Source organism: Mobula birostris, chromosome 2, assembly GCF_030028105.1.
Source record: "Mobula birostris isolate sMobBir1 chromosome 2, sMobBir1.hap1, whole genome shotgun sequence".
NCBI lineage: Eukaryota > Metazoa > Chordata > Chondrichthyes > Myliobatiformes > Myliobatidae > Mobula > Mobula birostris.
In genome coordinates, this window is record NC_092371.1 from 237,886,232 (window position 1) to 237,901,882 (window position 15,651).

A 15,651-nucleotide genomic window follows, 5' to 3' on the forward strand; every position below is an offset into this window, starting at 1 on the left:
ACAATACTCCAAGTGAGGCCTCACAAGTGCTTTGTAAAATCTCAGCATTTCATCCTTGCTTTTATATTCCAGTCCTTTTGAAATGAATGCTAACATCACATTTGTCTTCCTCACCACAGACTCAAACTGCAAATTAACCTTTACTGCACAAGGACTCTCAAGTCCCTTTGTGCCTCTATTTTTTGTTTTTTTTCTTCATTTAGAAAACAGTCAACTCTCTCATTTCTTCTACCAAAGTGCATGACCATACACTTCCCGTCACTGTATTCTACCTGCCACTTCTTTGCCAATTTTTCTAATCTCTCTGTCTTCTTCTGTAGCCTCTCTACTTCCTTAAAACTACCTGCCCCTCCACCTATCTTCATATCATCTGTAAACTTTGCAACAAAGCCATCAATTCCATCATCCCAATCATCAACATAGAATGTAAAAAGAATTGGTCCCAACACAAACCCCTTTAAAACACCACTAGTCACCGGCAGCCAACCATTCCCACTCTTTGCCTCCTACCAATCAGTCACTGCTTTATCCATGCTAGAATCTTCCCTGTAATACCATAGGCTCGTAGCTTGTAGAGCAGCCTCACATGTGGCACCTTGTCAAAGGCCTTCTGAAAATCTAAATATACAACATGCACCCCGATTCTCCATTGTCAATCCTTCTTGTTATTTCTTCAAAGAATTCCAACAGATTTGTAAGGCAAGATTTACCCTAGAGGAAAACATGCTGACCAGCAGTGCCTATTTTATCATGTGCCTCCAAATACCCCAAAACCACATAGAAACATAGAAAACCTACAGCACAATACAGGCCCTTTGGCCCACAGAGCTGTGCCGAACATGTACTTACTTAGAAATTACCTAGGGTTACCCATAGCCCTCTATTTTTCTAAGCTCCATGCACCTATCCAGGAGTCTCTTAAAAGACCCTATTGTTTCCGCCTCCACCACCATCACTCGCAGCCAATTCCATGCACTCACCACTCTGTGTAAAAAAAACTTACCCCTGATATTATCTCTGTACCTACTGCCAAACACCATAAAACTGTGATAGCCATTTCAGCGCCGGGGAAAAGCCTCTGACTATCCACACGATCAATGCCTCTCAACATCTTGTACACCTCTATCAGGTCACCGCTCATCTTCCACCGCTCCAAGGAGAAAGGCCGAGTTCACTCAAACTATTCTCATAAGACATGCTCCGCAATCCAAGCAACATCCTTGTAAATCTCCCCTGCACCCTTTCTATGGTTTCCACATCCTTCCTGTAGTGAGGCGACCAGAACAGAGCACAGTACTCCAAGTGGGGCCTGACCAGGGTTCTATATAGCTGCAGCATTACCTCTCTGTTCTTAAACTCAATCCCACATCCTTAACAAATTGACTCCAAAATCTTCCCTGCCACTGAGGTCAGATTTCGTCTGGCCTATAGTTTTCTTTCTTCTGCCTCTCTCCATCCTTGAAGAATGGAGTGATATTTGCAATTTCCAGTCTCCAGGAACCATTCCAGAATCTACTGATTCTTGAAAGATCATTACTAATGCCTTCACAATCTCTTCACCCACCTCTTTCAGAACCCTGGGGTGTGCACCATCTGGTCCAGGTGACTTATCTACCTCCAGACCTTTCAGTTTCCCAAGAACCTTCTCCCTAGTGATGGTAACTTCACATACTTCATGACCCCTGATATCTGGAACTTCCACCATACTGCTGATGTCTTCCACAGTGAAGACTGATGCAAAATACTTATTCAGTTCATCCACCATTTTCTTGTCCCCATTACTACCTGTTTTCCAGCTGTCTGATATCCGCTTTTGCCTCTCTTTTACATTTTATGTATCTGAAGAAACTTTTGGTATATATTATTGGCTAGCTTACTTTCATATTCCATCTTTACCTTCTTAATGACTTTTTTAGTTGCCTTCTGGTGGTATTTAAAATTTCTCAATCCTCTAACTTCCCACTAATTTGTGCTCTATTATATACCCCTTCTTTGGCTTTTATGTTGGCTTTGATTTGTCTTCTTAGCCTTTGTGTTATCTTGCCTTCTGAATACTTCTTCCTCTTTGGAATATATTGTATATATCCTGTGCCTTCTTTGCTTTCAGAAATTCCAGCCATTGATGCTCTGCCATTTTTCATCATCCCTGCCAGTATTCTTTTCTAGTCAATTCTGGCCAACTCCTCTCTCATACTTCTGACCTTCTGCCACCTCTTTCTAATGATTTCATTTCAGTTTTTAAACAACAGAGCAATGTCTCCCCCTCTGCCTTCCTGCCTGTCCTTTCACTACAATGTGTATCCTTGGACATTGTTCCCTGCTATAATCTTCTTTCAGCCATGATCTAATGATGCCTACAACATCATACATGCCAATCTTTAACTGCGCTACAAGTTCATCTACCTTATTCCGTATACTGCGCACATTCAAATATAATACTTCCAATTCTGTATTCACTCTTTTTGATTTTGTCCACCTTTTACATTGCATCTCACCCTGTTGACTGCAGTTTTGCTCTATCATCAGTCTCTCCTTGCTAGGATTGTCACTACACATTGCCTCTGCTTGTAAACCAACCACCTCATCTTCAGCACTTTCACTCTAGTTTACATTTCCCTGCTAAATTAGTTTAATTCCTCTCGAACAAATATAACCAACATCCCTGCAAGGATGTTGGACCCCCTTGAGTTCAGGTGTAACCCATCCCTTTTGCACAGGTCATACCTTCCCAGAAGTGGTCCCAATTATCCATAAATCTGAACCCCTTCCCCCTGCACCATTTCTTCAGCCACACATTTACCTATTCTATTCGTACTCTCACTGGTACGTGGCACAGGCAGCAATCCAGAGATTACTACCCTGGAGGTCCTGTTTCACAGCTTTCTACCTATCTCCCTGAAATCTCTCTTCAGGACCTTCTCACTTTGTCTATCTATGTCAGTGGTGCCAATATGTACCAAGACTTCTGGCTGCTCCCCCTCGCCTTTGAGAATGCTATGGACCTGGTCTCCCTGGCACCAAGGAGGCAACATTCCATCCCAGTGTCTCTATCATGCCCACATAACCCCGTCTCTGTTCCACTGACTAAGGAATCTCCTAACAACACTGCAGTCCTCTTCACCTCTCTGCTCTTCTGAGCCACAGTACCAGACTCTGTGCCAGAGACCCATTTGCCGTGGTTCCCCCTACTTGGTCATCCCCTTCAATAGTATCTAAAGTTCTATACTTATTATTGAGGGGAATGGCCACAGATGCACTCTGCACTGGCTGTGCATTTCCTCTCTTTCTCCTGACAGTCATCCTGTTACCTGTCTCCTGCAATCTAGGAGTGGCAACCTCCTTGTATCTCCTGTCTGTCACCTCCTCATTCTCCCATTTGAGTTGAAGATCATCAAGCTGTATAGGACCCTGGTCAGACCCCACTTAGAGTACTGTGCTTAGTTCTGGTCACCTCACTACAGGAAGGATGTGGAAACCATAGCAAGAGTGCAGGGGAGATTTACAAGGATGTTGCCTGGATTGGGGAGCATGCCTTATGAAGACAGGTTGAGTGACCTCGGCCTTTTCTTCTTGGAGCGACGGAGGATGAGAGGTGACCTGATAGAAGTGCATAAGATGATGAGAGGCATCGATCATGTGGATAGTCAGAGGCTTATTCTCAGGGCTGAAATGGCTAGCACAAGAGGGCACAGTTTTAGGGTGCTTGGAAGGAGGTACAGAGGGGATGTCAGGGGTAAGTTTTTTATGCAGAGAATGGCAAGTACGTGGAATAGGCTGCTGGCGACAGTGGTGGAGGTGGATACAATAGGGTCTTTTAAGAGACTCCTGGACAGGTACGTGGAGCTTAGAAAAATAGAGGGCTATAGGTAACCCTAGGTAATTTCTAAAGTAAGTACATGTTTGGCACAGCATTGCGGGCTGATGGGCCTGTATTGTGCTGTAGATTTTCTATGTTTCTGATGTTTCTAAGCTGCAGCTCCAGTTCCTTAATATATTCTTTCAGGAACTGAAACTCGGTGCACCTGGTGCAGATGTGTTTATCTGGGAGAATGGAGGTTTCCCAGACTTTCCATATCCCACACTACCCCTGGAGCCATTCTCATTAATCTACTATGCCCTAACAGATGAGAAATGAACAAGTAACTTACATGACCATCTACCTCACCCAAGCCTGATGAGCCAAAGCCACTCTAAAGACTGGCAGCTCCATTTGCACTTGAATTATTCTTATTGTTCCTTCCTAATGAATCCCCCTTGCTGATGAAACTCTGCCTCACCTGCACGTCGGTCTAGTTCTATCGCCAGAGCTAGATAGGTACTGTCTGGTGTTCTTTCGTGTTGGTCTTGTATTTTCCTCGCCTCCGTGACGTAAGTCTGGCCATCTTGCCGTTGCCCTGCAGGGGGTCCTGTCTTGTCGTGTCTTGTCCTCGCCTTCGTGGGGTAAGTCAGGCCGTCTTGCCATTGCCCCACGGGGGGGGGGGGGGGTGTCATGAGTCCCAGCCCTATGTCCTGTACCCAAGGAGGGGTCCCGACTCTATGTTCTGTGTATGTGTCCATGGTTCCATGTACCTGCTCTCCCAAGACCGAGGCTCTGTTTTTCCCTGTTCCTCCTCTCTCTAGCCCATGTCATCTCCATGCCTGGTTCTGGGGTCCGAGCCCGAGGCAAGACCCAAGTACTGGGTGCTTGCCCAGTCTCTGGCTCAGAGTCCATACCGTAGCCTCTTCATGTCGCCTCTAGTTTTGGGATCTGATTCCGAGTCCTAGCCCAGTCCCTTAGTCCCAGCCTAGTCGTACTCCCGAGTCCTTGTCCAGTTCGCTATTCCCATTCCTGCCTTGCTCTCCTGGTATCGAACAATAATCTACATTTAATTAACCTCACAAGATGTGTCTTGCATTTGGGTCCACCCTTGCTCCCAGTGCCCCCCCATTGTGACAGTTTGCCAAGAAGTTTTAGTCACTGGTCACTCAAGATGAAGTACAGATTCCAGTCTGAAAAACAATCATGTACTACAGTCCAATTAACAACCCTGTACCACAGTTTGATGAACAATCCTAAACTATAGTCCAAATAACAACCCCGTACTACAGTCTGAAGAACAACCCTGCACTACAGTCAGAAAAACAATCCTGCGTTCCAGTCCGAAGAACAAGCTGGCACTCCAGTCTGAGGTACAACCCTGCACCCTCTGACTTATTCCACCAAGCCAGAGTCCATATGAAATGTTACGAACCAGAATATCAAGTTGTCCCTTTTCCTCTACTGATGCTGCTCAACCTGCTGAGCTCACTTTTTGAATAACTACAGAAATCAACTCATGTTTGTGTATTCCAAAAGCCACCCCTCACAATACTGCGGCAAATAAGATATGTTTTGAGATTTGCTCTTTCCCTCAGAACCTTTTGGAATATCAATAAGAACTACCTTGTGCCAACAAAGGTGTTTAAATATTCAGCATTATCTTTCTCCAGTAAGATGTCCTTTCCATTGAATACGTTCAATTCCACGGAACCATTCCTCCAGTCTCCAAATATTGAAATAAATTAAGCAAGTCTCCTTAATCTCCTGCTATAATCTTTGCACTTAAAGGGTATTGTGTACTTAATATTTCAGTAATATCATAAATAGATTGTTTGATTAAGCATTCTTTGTTGTTCACATAATTTGTTCTGGATTATATATAAGAAGCATTTGAATGGCATACATTATTATGCCACCACATTAGATGTGAGCACCTCACTAACGAAAAGGAAAGCAAAAGCTCCATACTGTACATGAGTTTCCCCAGGCTCCTGTATTTTCCTTTTGATCATTTTCTGGTGACAAGGTAGTTTTAAAATGAACCCAGGGTGACTACCCACCTGCTGAAGCACAGTACATTTTTTCCTAGGAGAGAGAGAAGTTTGAGGTTTAAAAAAAAGCAGAAAGGGACCAAATTCACGTGTTCATAAACAGTGAGCAGTGGGTAATGATAAAAATAATTTTTAAAAAGCAGCAATGTCTGGCTACCTCGGAAAGATAGACACACTTGATTGCACAACAGATAACTGGAGAATTCTATGTTCATACCAAGGGGCTGGAGCCTACCTAGACGGTATATGAGGTGTTGCTCCTCCAACCTGAGTTTAGCCTCATCATGGCAGTAGAGGAGGCCATGTATGGACATATCAGAATGGGAGTGAGAAGCAGAGTAGAATTCTCCAACTTCCGGTAATTCCCTCCCCCTCCCTTCCTCTATCCCTATGTCACTCTGCCCCCTCCCCCAGCTGCCTATCACCTCCTTCATGGCTCTGCCTCCTTCTACTACCCATTGTGTTTTCCCCTATTCCTTCTTCACCTTTCCTGCCTATCACCTCCCTGCTTCCCCTCCCCCACCCCTTTATCTTTCTCCTTACTGGTTTTTCACCTGGAACCTACCAGCCTTCTCCTTCCCACCCTCCCCCCACCTTCTTTATAGGGCCTCTGCCCCTTCCCTCTACAGTCCTGACGAAGGGTTCCGGCCCGAAACTTCGACTGATCGTTTCCAAGGATGCTGCCTGACCTGCTGAGTTCCTCCAGCGTGTTGTGAGTGTCTCCATCGCTGGGAATGGCCTGAATTGCCCTGGCAGTGGATTCATATGGATTTTGTGGGACTCTTCATGGGCGCAAATTTCTCCGTAGTAGTGAATGCAACTGCAAAGTGGCCAGATGTGTTCCCGATAGCCTCTACTATAGCTTTGCACACTGCTAATGTGTTGAGAGGTCTCCTCGCAAGGACTGATGTTCCAGAACACTTAGTCAGTGACAATGGAGTATAGTTTGTGGCAGAATGGTTTCAGTCACTCCTGAAAATGAATGGAATAAGAAATACTACATCTGCACCACTCCACTCAGCTACAAATGGTTTGGTGAAAAGGTTTGTCCGAAATCTAAAGAGGGCACTGTGAGCAACGTTAGCAGACCAACATTGAATCAGAAGCTCACCAATTTTCTCCTTGCGTATCGCAATGCGGCACACTCCACACCCAACAACTCACCAGCTATGCTGTTCCTGGGTCAACCCTTATGCTGCCGCTTGGATCTCCTCAATCCCGGTCCCATAAGGAGCATGCAGGAGAAGCAGCTGAGACAAACTGAAGGCTCCTCAAACAAGGAGGTTGGACGTTTCACTCCTGGACAAGCAGTCCTGGCGAGGGACTACAGAGGTGATCAAAAGTGGGTACTTGGAAAGGTTGAGGACAGAACTAGACCAACTCTCCTACACAGTGGAGATTGTGTCAGATGCCACCCAGAGACAACAGATTGATCCGTTGAGGAGAGCTGAGTCAATTGTTGGAGAGGAAAGGTGTCCAGAGCTGTCAGAACCACTTCCTGCAGTCCCACAGTCAACTCCTAGAAACTCCACAGAGAAGGACTCAGACCTGAGATTGCTTCACAGCCACAAGTCTCACCTGCCAAGCAAAGTGATACCCCCATCCCCCATCAGGAAAGATGCTCTCCCACTAAAGTAAGAAATCTCCCACAGCAATTAAATCTTTAGGCCTGAATGGGACAATTTAAAACTCAATATATTATATAATACAGTTGACATTTTGACCTGTCCTTATAAAGGATCTCGGCCTGAAACATTGACAGTTTACTCTCCTCCATAGATGCTGAGTTCCTCAAGCATTTTGTGTGTTGCTTTGCAACTTACCCTGGATTCCATGGGCCCTAACCTTTGAACCAGTCTCACATGAAGGACATCGTACAAGACTTTACTGAAGCCACATTCTCTGTCCTGTCTTCATCAATATCCTTTGAAATTTCTACAAAGAATTCAATCAAGTTGTTCTGACAGGATCTGCCCTTGACAGAGCCATGTCTGGCTAATTCTGATATTCCCTGCCTTGCCAAGTGCTCAGTAATCTTGTCCCTTAAATGTTTTCCAGTATCTTCTTTATCACTGATGTTAATCTCACAGGTCTATAGTTACCGTGCTTCTCAACACAGTCAACGTTTCGGGCCAAAATATCAACTGTTTATTCTCCTCCACTGATTCCTTTTTCTGGGTTATTACATGATACAGCACAGAAAAAAACCCTTCATCCCAACTCATCCCTGTTGAATCATGATGTGTGATTTGTCTGCGGTTGGCCTACATCTCACTCACATCCTGTCTAAGTACACTTTAAGTATTATCTTCGTACTCACTTCTACCTGGAAGCTTGTTCTATATACCTACTACCTTCCGTGTGGAACAACGTACCTCTCGGGTCCCATTTAAATCTTTTAAATCTTAATCTTAAACATTTATCCTCCTCCCACAAGAGTAGAAAATCTTCCACAGCAGTTAAATCTGAATGGGACAATTTAAAATTTACTATGCTGAGTATGCCTACATAGTAGTTGCATTAAATAACAAACTGTATAAATGAATTTGAAAAGGGGGAAACAAGTTTACTGTCCTGTGGATATCTGGCACACATTTGTGCCCAGCAAAGATTTAAAAATCCCAGTCATAGCCCCAGTAAACTCTTCCCTTTCCTTCTCTTTGAATAAATCCTATGAGATCCCAGGGGGTTTATCCACCTTTTAGCCCAGCAAGGCACTGAACATCCCTTCATTATTTATGGAGACCCATTCTAGATCTTCACTTACCTCTGCAAGCAAGTCCTGGGGTCGACATCCAGAGGTTGGTGAGGCCTAGTGGGCAAAGCTGAAGGTCGAAGTGCAGAGGTCAGCAAGTCCAGAGATAGACCCTGGATTGGCTTGTCCATAGGTCGGACACCCAATGTCTACAAGTCTGTGAGTCCGGGCCAGAGGCTGGAGGTTGGAAGCCTGATGTTTGTGGTTCTGAGAGTCTTGGGTCAAGGACTGGAGGCCTGGAAGAGGCCTATCCTGGTACTGGAGGCCAGTCTATGTGTGTGAGTAGGGGAGTGGGTGGGAAAGGGGCTTGTTTTGCTGTTTTTTCTTTGTTTTTGTTTGTGTTATTGAGCTTTGCAATTTATTGAGCTTTCTGAGTTGTCATGCCATGTAGGGGTATGTGGTGACACTTGCGGTCTGCCCTCAGCACTTCCTTAGGATGTTAATTGTTAATGCAAATGACGCATTTCATCTTATGTTTCAATGGTACACATGAAAAATACATTGAATCTGAATGTGAATCTGAACATAAATGTTGTTCCCTTTATGAATGGGTGTGATTGTGAATCACCTTCTGAATTCACTTTGTGAATGGGTGTGATTGTGAATCACCTTCTGAATTTACTTTATGAATGGGTGTGATAGTGAATCACCTTCTGAATTCACTTTGTGAATGAATTAGAAATTCACTTTGTGAATAGGTGTGATTGTGAATCACCGTAGGTTGCCTAACATCATGCGCAAAACGTCATGAACAGTGGGACTGCTCAACTCATAATTTGTACACTGATTTTCATAGAGCCTGGATGCTATTCTTGTGGACACTTTAAATGCAAGAGATTCTGCAGATGCTAGAAATCCAGAGCAACACAACCAAAATCTCAACAGGTCAGGCAAGATCTGTGGAAATGAATAAACAGTCGACATTTCAGGTCTTCATCAGTACTGGAAAGAAAGGGGTAAGAAACCAGAATAAGAAGATGGGGGTAGGAAACATTTACCTTTTCCATCTATCACCCCAGCTTCTTACTGCGTCCTCCCTCCCCATGCATCTGGCTTCACTATCACCTTCTTGCCTGTACTCCTTTTTGTCCCCTCACCTTCTTATTCTGGCTTATTCCCTCTTCCTCTCTTGTCCTGATGAAAGGTTTTTGGACCGAAAAGTCAACTGCTTATTGATGTTACATGACCTGCTGAGTTCCTCCAGCATTTTGTGTGTGTTACTCTTGTGGACACTTCCGGTTTTTGGCTGGTTGGAGTTGCCATGGATACAGGGATATTGTGTCCCAGCTGTCCATGTGATACACAAACCAGTACACAGTACAATATAGAGAGTAAGCTGTTGCTCATGTAGCAGGCTCCCCCACTCTGTGTAGCTGATGAACCCAAAGGAATGGCAGAGGCTGATACGGTTTGGCACCAGCTGCGTCGCACGAATTGCCAATCAGTATTGAACTCAACATAGAACTACCTTAGGACCCCAGCTCCAGAATTTTTCTTGGGGTTTACTCCTGAAGCCTTCCCCATGAGTGGCTATAGCTGCAAGGCTTTGGAGGTTTGAGATCACAGTATTCCTTCTTCTTAATGAGCTGGCAACTAAGGGTGATAAACCCCATCTGCCCAATACGGACACTTTCTATTAGCTAGAGCTCCAGCTACCCCTGCAGGATAAACAGAGGTTACCCAGGAACATAAACTGCAGCTAGCAATATTGAATCTGCACCCATGCAAGACTGATGTACTGTATTTACACAGAACTTAACAGAGTACAGTACAAGGACAGGGACAGGGAGAGGCTCTTCAATCCACAGTGACTGTACTGAACATCATTCCAAATGTACACCACACAAATACCTGTATATAATCTGTATCTCTCCACTCCCCGCCTGCTCGTGTGCCTGTCTCACTCTCCCTTCATCATCATCAGCATGTGCCATGTTGTGTGATGCGGGTGATCATGGTCTGTGACCATGAGTGGTCCTGGAAAATTTTTCTGCACAAGTGGTTTGCTATTGCCTTCTTCTGGGCAGTGTCTTTACAAAGCCGGTGACCCGGGCCATTATCAACGCTCTTCAGATATTGTCTGCCTGGTGTCAGTGGCCTCATAACCAAGACTTGTGATATGCACCAGCTGCTCATACGACTATCTACCATCTACTCCTATGCTTCACGTGACCCTGATCAGGGGGCTACTAAGCAGATGCTACGCGTTGGTGCAGGCTAGCAGAGGGAAGGAGCGCCTTACAACTCCTCTGATTGAGACGTATCTCCATCTCACCACCCATAATTTCTGCTAGGGCATAAAATTTCCTCCGAATGATGTCAGTAAGGGTTTTGCATGGAAGAGTAGCAAGGATTCTGCTGAAGGAACTTGGCAGGTCAAACAGCATCTGTGGAGTTAGGGTGGAAGATGGAATTATTGATGCTACAAGTTGAAGTCCTGCATCAAGACTGAGAGTGCAGAGGGGAGAAAACTGATGTCATGAGGACAGGGAAGGACTGTTGTTGTTGTTGTTGTTCATCCATCGTCGTCGATGAGGACCTCAACACCATTATGATGATGATGGTGTCGAGGCTAGCGCATGATTTGGGTTTAAGTGAGGGAGAGTTGCGCAGCGTCAGCCTCACTCTCTCTTCCCAATTCCCATCTGGATCCAGTGACAAGACAAGAGTCGAGACGACTGGAGATGGGACTAGGCGCAGTGGATGACCAGGATGTCTTCTGAGTCTTGTCCTGCTCTACACGTTCCACAACGCTTGCACAGACCGCCTTCTCGACTGTTGGACCTTCCATTGGTCTCGTCTGCTCAATCCGCCGGAGGGAAGGACTAATGGCGAAATGAAGGATAATAGTTTGAGACGGTTGGTTTGTGTCACTTCCCTCCGAGAGCCCGCTGGTTCGAGTCATTTCCCTCGGAGAGGCTGCTGGGCCCTGGTGGATTAGACTGTAGTTCAACTGTCCAGCTCTTGGCTCCATCACTCCCCCTCCTGTCTTCTCCTATCTTTTTGGATCTCCCCCTCCCCCTCCCACTTCCAAATCTCTTACTAGCTCTTCCTTCAGTTAGTCCTGACGAAGGGTCTCAGCCCGAAACGTCAACTGTACCTCTTCCTAGAGATGCTGCCATGCCTGCTGCGTTCACCAGCAACTTTTATGTGTGTTGCTTGTAGTTCATGTTGGCCTCTTTCAGTTCTATGTCATTTTTGGTTGTTCTCACCCATTCTTTCTTGTTGGAGATTGGCGGGCTGGGGGCTTTGGGTGGTTTTGTGTGAGGGAGGGGTTGGAGCTGTTTGGGGTTTACGAGTTTTGGTTTCTTTTTCCTTTCATGGGGCGGGGATTGATGTGTTTCTTTCAAGAACTTATTTGGTTTTCTGTATCCTATGGCTATCTGGAGAAGACAAATATCAGAGTTGTATTCTGTATACATACTTTGATAATAACCTGAACTTTTGCACCTTTAGTGAGGGAGGGGGTAGTTATTTATTGTTTTTGTTTAGAGATAGAACATGGAATGCTGAAAGGCCTCGATAGAATGGATGTGGAGGATCTCTCCTATGGTGCGGGAGTCTAAGATCAGATGACACAGACTCAGAATAGAGGAACATCTACTTAGATGAGGAGGAATTTTTTTAAGCAGAGAGTGGCAAATCTGTGGGACTTCTTAACACAGGCAGCTGTGGAGGACAAGTCATTAGGTATATCTAAGGCAGAGGCTGATAGATTCTTGATTAGTCAGGGCATGAAGTGATGTGGGGAGAAGGCAAGAGATTGGGGCTGAGAGTAAAATGGATCAGCCATGATGAAATAGCAGAGCAGACTCGATGGACCAAATGGAAAAGATGTTGTCAACTGAAAAATGGCAGTGGGTCTGTGGAGTATACATCTGCTATCATCTCTGCATACTGAAAATCTGAAATAAAACAAAGAGCTGGAATTAGTCAGCAGTTCAGGCACAATCTATGGGAGAATTTTATTTTACTTAGATGAATGAATTCTGACAGGCCGTTTCAGGTCAATGCCAAAGGCTATCAAACAAAGACTGTTTCTCCCTTCACGTATTTTATACTGTCTGGTCCACTGAGTACTTTCAAGATTATATGGTTTACTTAAACATTAAATATAAGTTGGTTCTTTTCCTCTCAAGTGGAAAAAAGTCTTCAGTTAGGAACATAAATGTCACAAAACCAGAGTATGGTTTAGATTATGAAGACACGTAGTCCCCTTTTATTGTCATTTAGTAATGCATGCATCAACAGCCATGAGAACTCCAATCTCAGCTATTGGTTTCTTGGTATTTTTACTGGGATTTAGTTATTTTTCAAAGAAGTGTTATTTTTAAATGGTTTAATTTGTTAGTTGAGAGCAATAATAGATCAGCCATGATTGAGTGGTGGACAGACTCAATGGGCTGAAAGGCCTAACTCTGCTTCTATACCATATGTTCTTGTGGCTACCTCTGGATTGTTTTATAAAAATTCAGTTGACTCCTGAGATTAAATAATTACATTTTACCTATGTGGTTTTATTCAGCTCCAGGTGAAGGCTTTGGAGTTATTCTGAGCTAGCTGCTGAAGTCTGTGATGTGCGACCCACATAAAATAGGGCAGATCTTGGAGGCTTTGTGCATCTCAGTGACAGTATGTGTCCGATTCCTTCAACGTGAGCTTGGTGTTCCTGGGCTTGAGGAGCACCTGACAACATCCTGTCACATATACACGGCTGAAAGATTGTTGAAATGTGCATTACAGGAAACTGTCATGCCGCAAAATGAGAAAGAAATAAATTGGCCTTCTTTCAGTGACTGATGGGTAGGCAAGTGACAGTGTAAGCAAGTCCCAAGAGGTTTGAGTTAACAGACAGTTAACCATTGCTGAATATGGAAGGGAAAGGGAAATATATAACGAAGAAATTAAAACAACTGCAAACTTGATATCTGGTGCATGCTCAGATATTCAGAAGCATTTAAAACTACTAATAGCTTAATAAAGCTCAGGGCTAACAACCCTGACTGGTCAAACAAAAGTGTTACGGAAACAGCAGTGAAGAATGCTTTTACATCTGTGTGCGACAGTATTCCTGAGTCTCCAGCCAGGACTTGCATGTAAACCGAAAAGAAGCTGCTGACATGATGAAGGGAGCCGTAATCGCCACCAGAGATGGAGGACCTTCATTGCTGCAGTAAATGCCAGCAGCATAAGAGGCAAAAGAAAAAAGAAATAAGTTAAAGCTAATATTCACCAAGAACAAAGCTCAATCAACAGCTTTAAATGATATAAAAGGCAAGCTACAACTGGAAAAATAATAGAATTGCTTAAGTTGGTAATAGAACTTATTAGTAAAGAAAATTCAGATGTTACACAGCAGAAATTTCAAAAATTATTCATTCATGATTCATAATGATTGAAAATATTGTGATTTGACCATGATGTAGTAAACCAAGAGAAATGAAAATGCTGTGCACTTAAATCAAAAAATGGCTAAAAACAGTTATGATAAAAAAACTTCATCATATTCTGAACTTCATAGATTTGGGCCACGAGACTCAATCATATTTATTGTTCAGTTTGTTAAGTAGTAATTATATATCATATTAAAACCTCATTTTTAGAATTTACATTGCAAAAGTGTTGTAAAAAGAAAACTAGGAGGTTGGCTAAAGGACAAAGTATGTAGCAATGATTAATGGGTGTTAGGAAGGCTCAAAAAATGAAAGAAATAATATTCATGCAGTATTAACAAAATGATCGTTGTGATCATCAATAAATGAAGATGATCCAAACATACACAGAAGACCATTGTACAATAATATGTATACAGCGCAAGATTAGGTATCATAGGTAATTATTAAAAGAGCTGTTTGCAGTTAAGACGAGCAGATAAATGTCAGTTGCTATTTTATGTTTTTTTAGGAAATGATAAAAGCAGTTACATAAATGTCATGATATTCTAAACTTTATAGAATTGGACCATGAGGCTTAATCAAATTTAATGCTAAGTTTGTTAATTAGCAATTATATATCATATCATTAAAAAACAATGTTTTAGCATTTACAGTGCAACTGTTTTGTAAAATATAAAATTTAGTTCAATTCAATGGATTACCTTTGATTTTATTGGTGGCAATTGTAAACATTGGAGTCAGTAGAGGAGGGTCAAAAGACTATTAGCAACTTTGCAGTCTCCCTGCTAAAAATTCCAAAGATAAACTATTTCTCTTTCTTTACCTTTGTCAGTAACACAGATAATAACCAGCAGATCTGAAATTCAGAATAAAGCATAATAGTAGAAATTGTGTAGGAGGATGAGTAAATTGTTGCCTGGATTATCAGGACTATTTTTCACTCGCAACCCCTGATACTCAGACCAGAAAGAAGCCCTGGAGATGTCCATCGGATTTGCACTTCAAAAGCAAAAGGCAATGCCTGGCACCGCCCTTCGATCATGATGAACAGCCAAGACACATACTGTAACCTGTAATGAGAAAAGTAAAAGCCTGCAACCGTCAGAAATCCGAAATAAATGAAAAAATGTTGGACTATCAATGATTTTTATTTTCTATTTTCCCTTTTCTCAATCACTGTTCCCTACCCATCTCCACCCTCACTTCTCTTTGCATCTCAAAACTTGCTTTATTTTTAACTTTTCCCCGGTCCAGTGTAAGATCATCTATATGGACACCAAGGTAGTGTAACACTTAGTGCAATGATATCAAAGCTTGAAGTGTTCCAAAGTCCAGAGTTCAATCCCAGTGCCATCTGTAAGGAGTTTGTACGTTCCCCCCGTGAACAGTGTGGGTTTTCTCCAGGTGCTCTGGTTTCCTCCCACAGTCCAAAGACATTATGGTTAGTTGGTTAATTGCTTATTTTAAATCATCCCGTGAATAGGCTAGGGTTGCTGGGCTGTGTGGCTCATTGGGCTCCATGCTATATCTCTAAATAAAAATGGATTATGAATAGATATTTCAAGCTTTAACAAACATCAGAAAATCTGCAGAAGCTGGGATTCCAAGGCAATACACACAAAATGCTGGAAGAATTCAGCAGACCAGGCA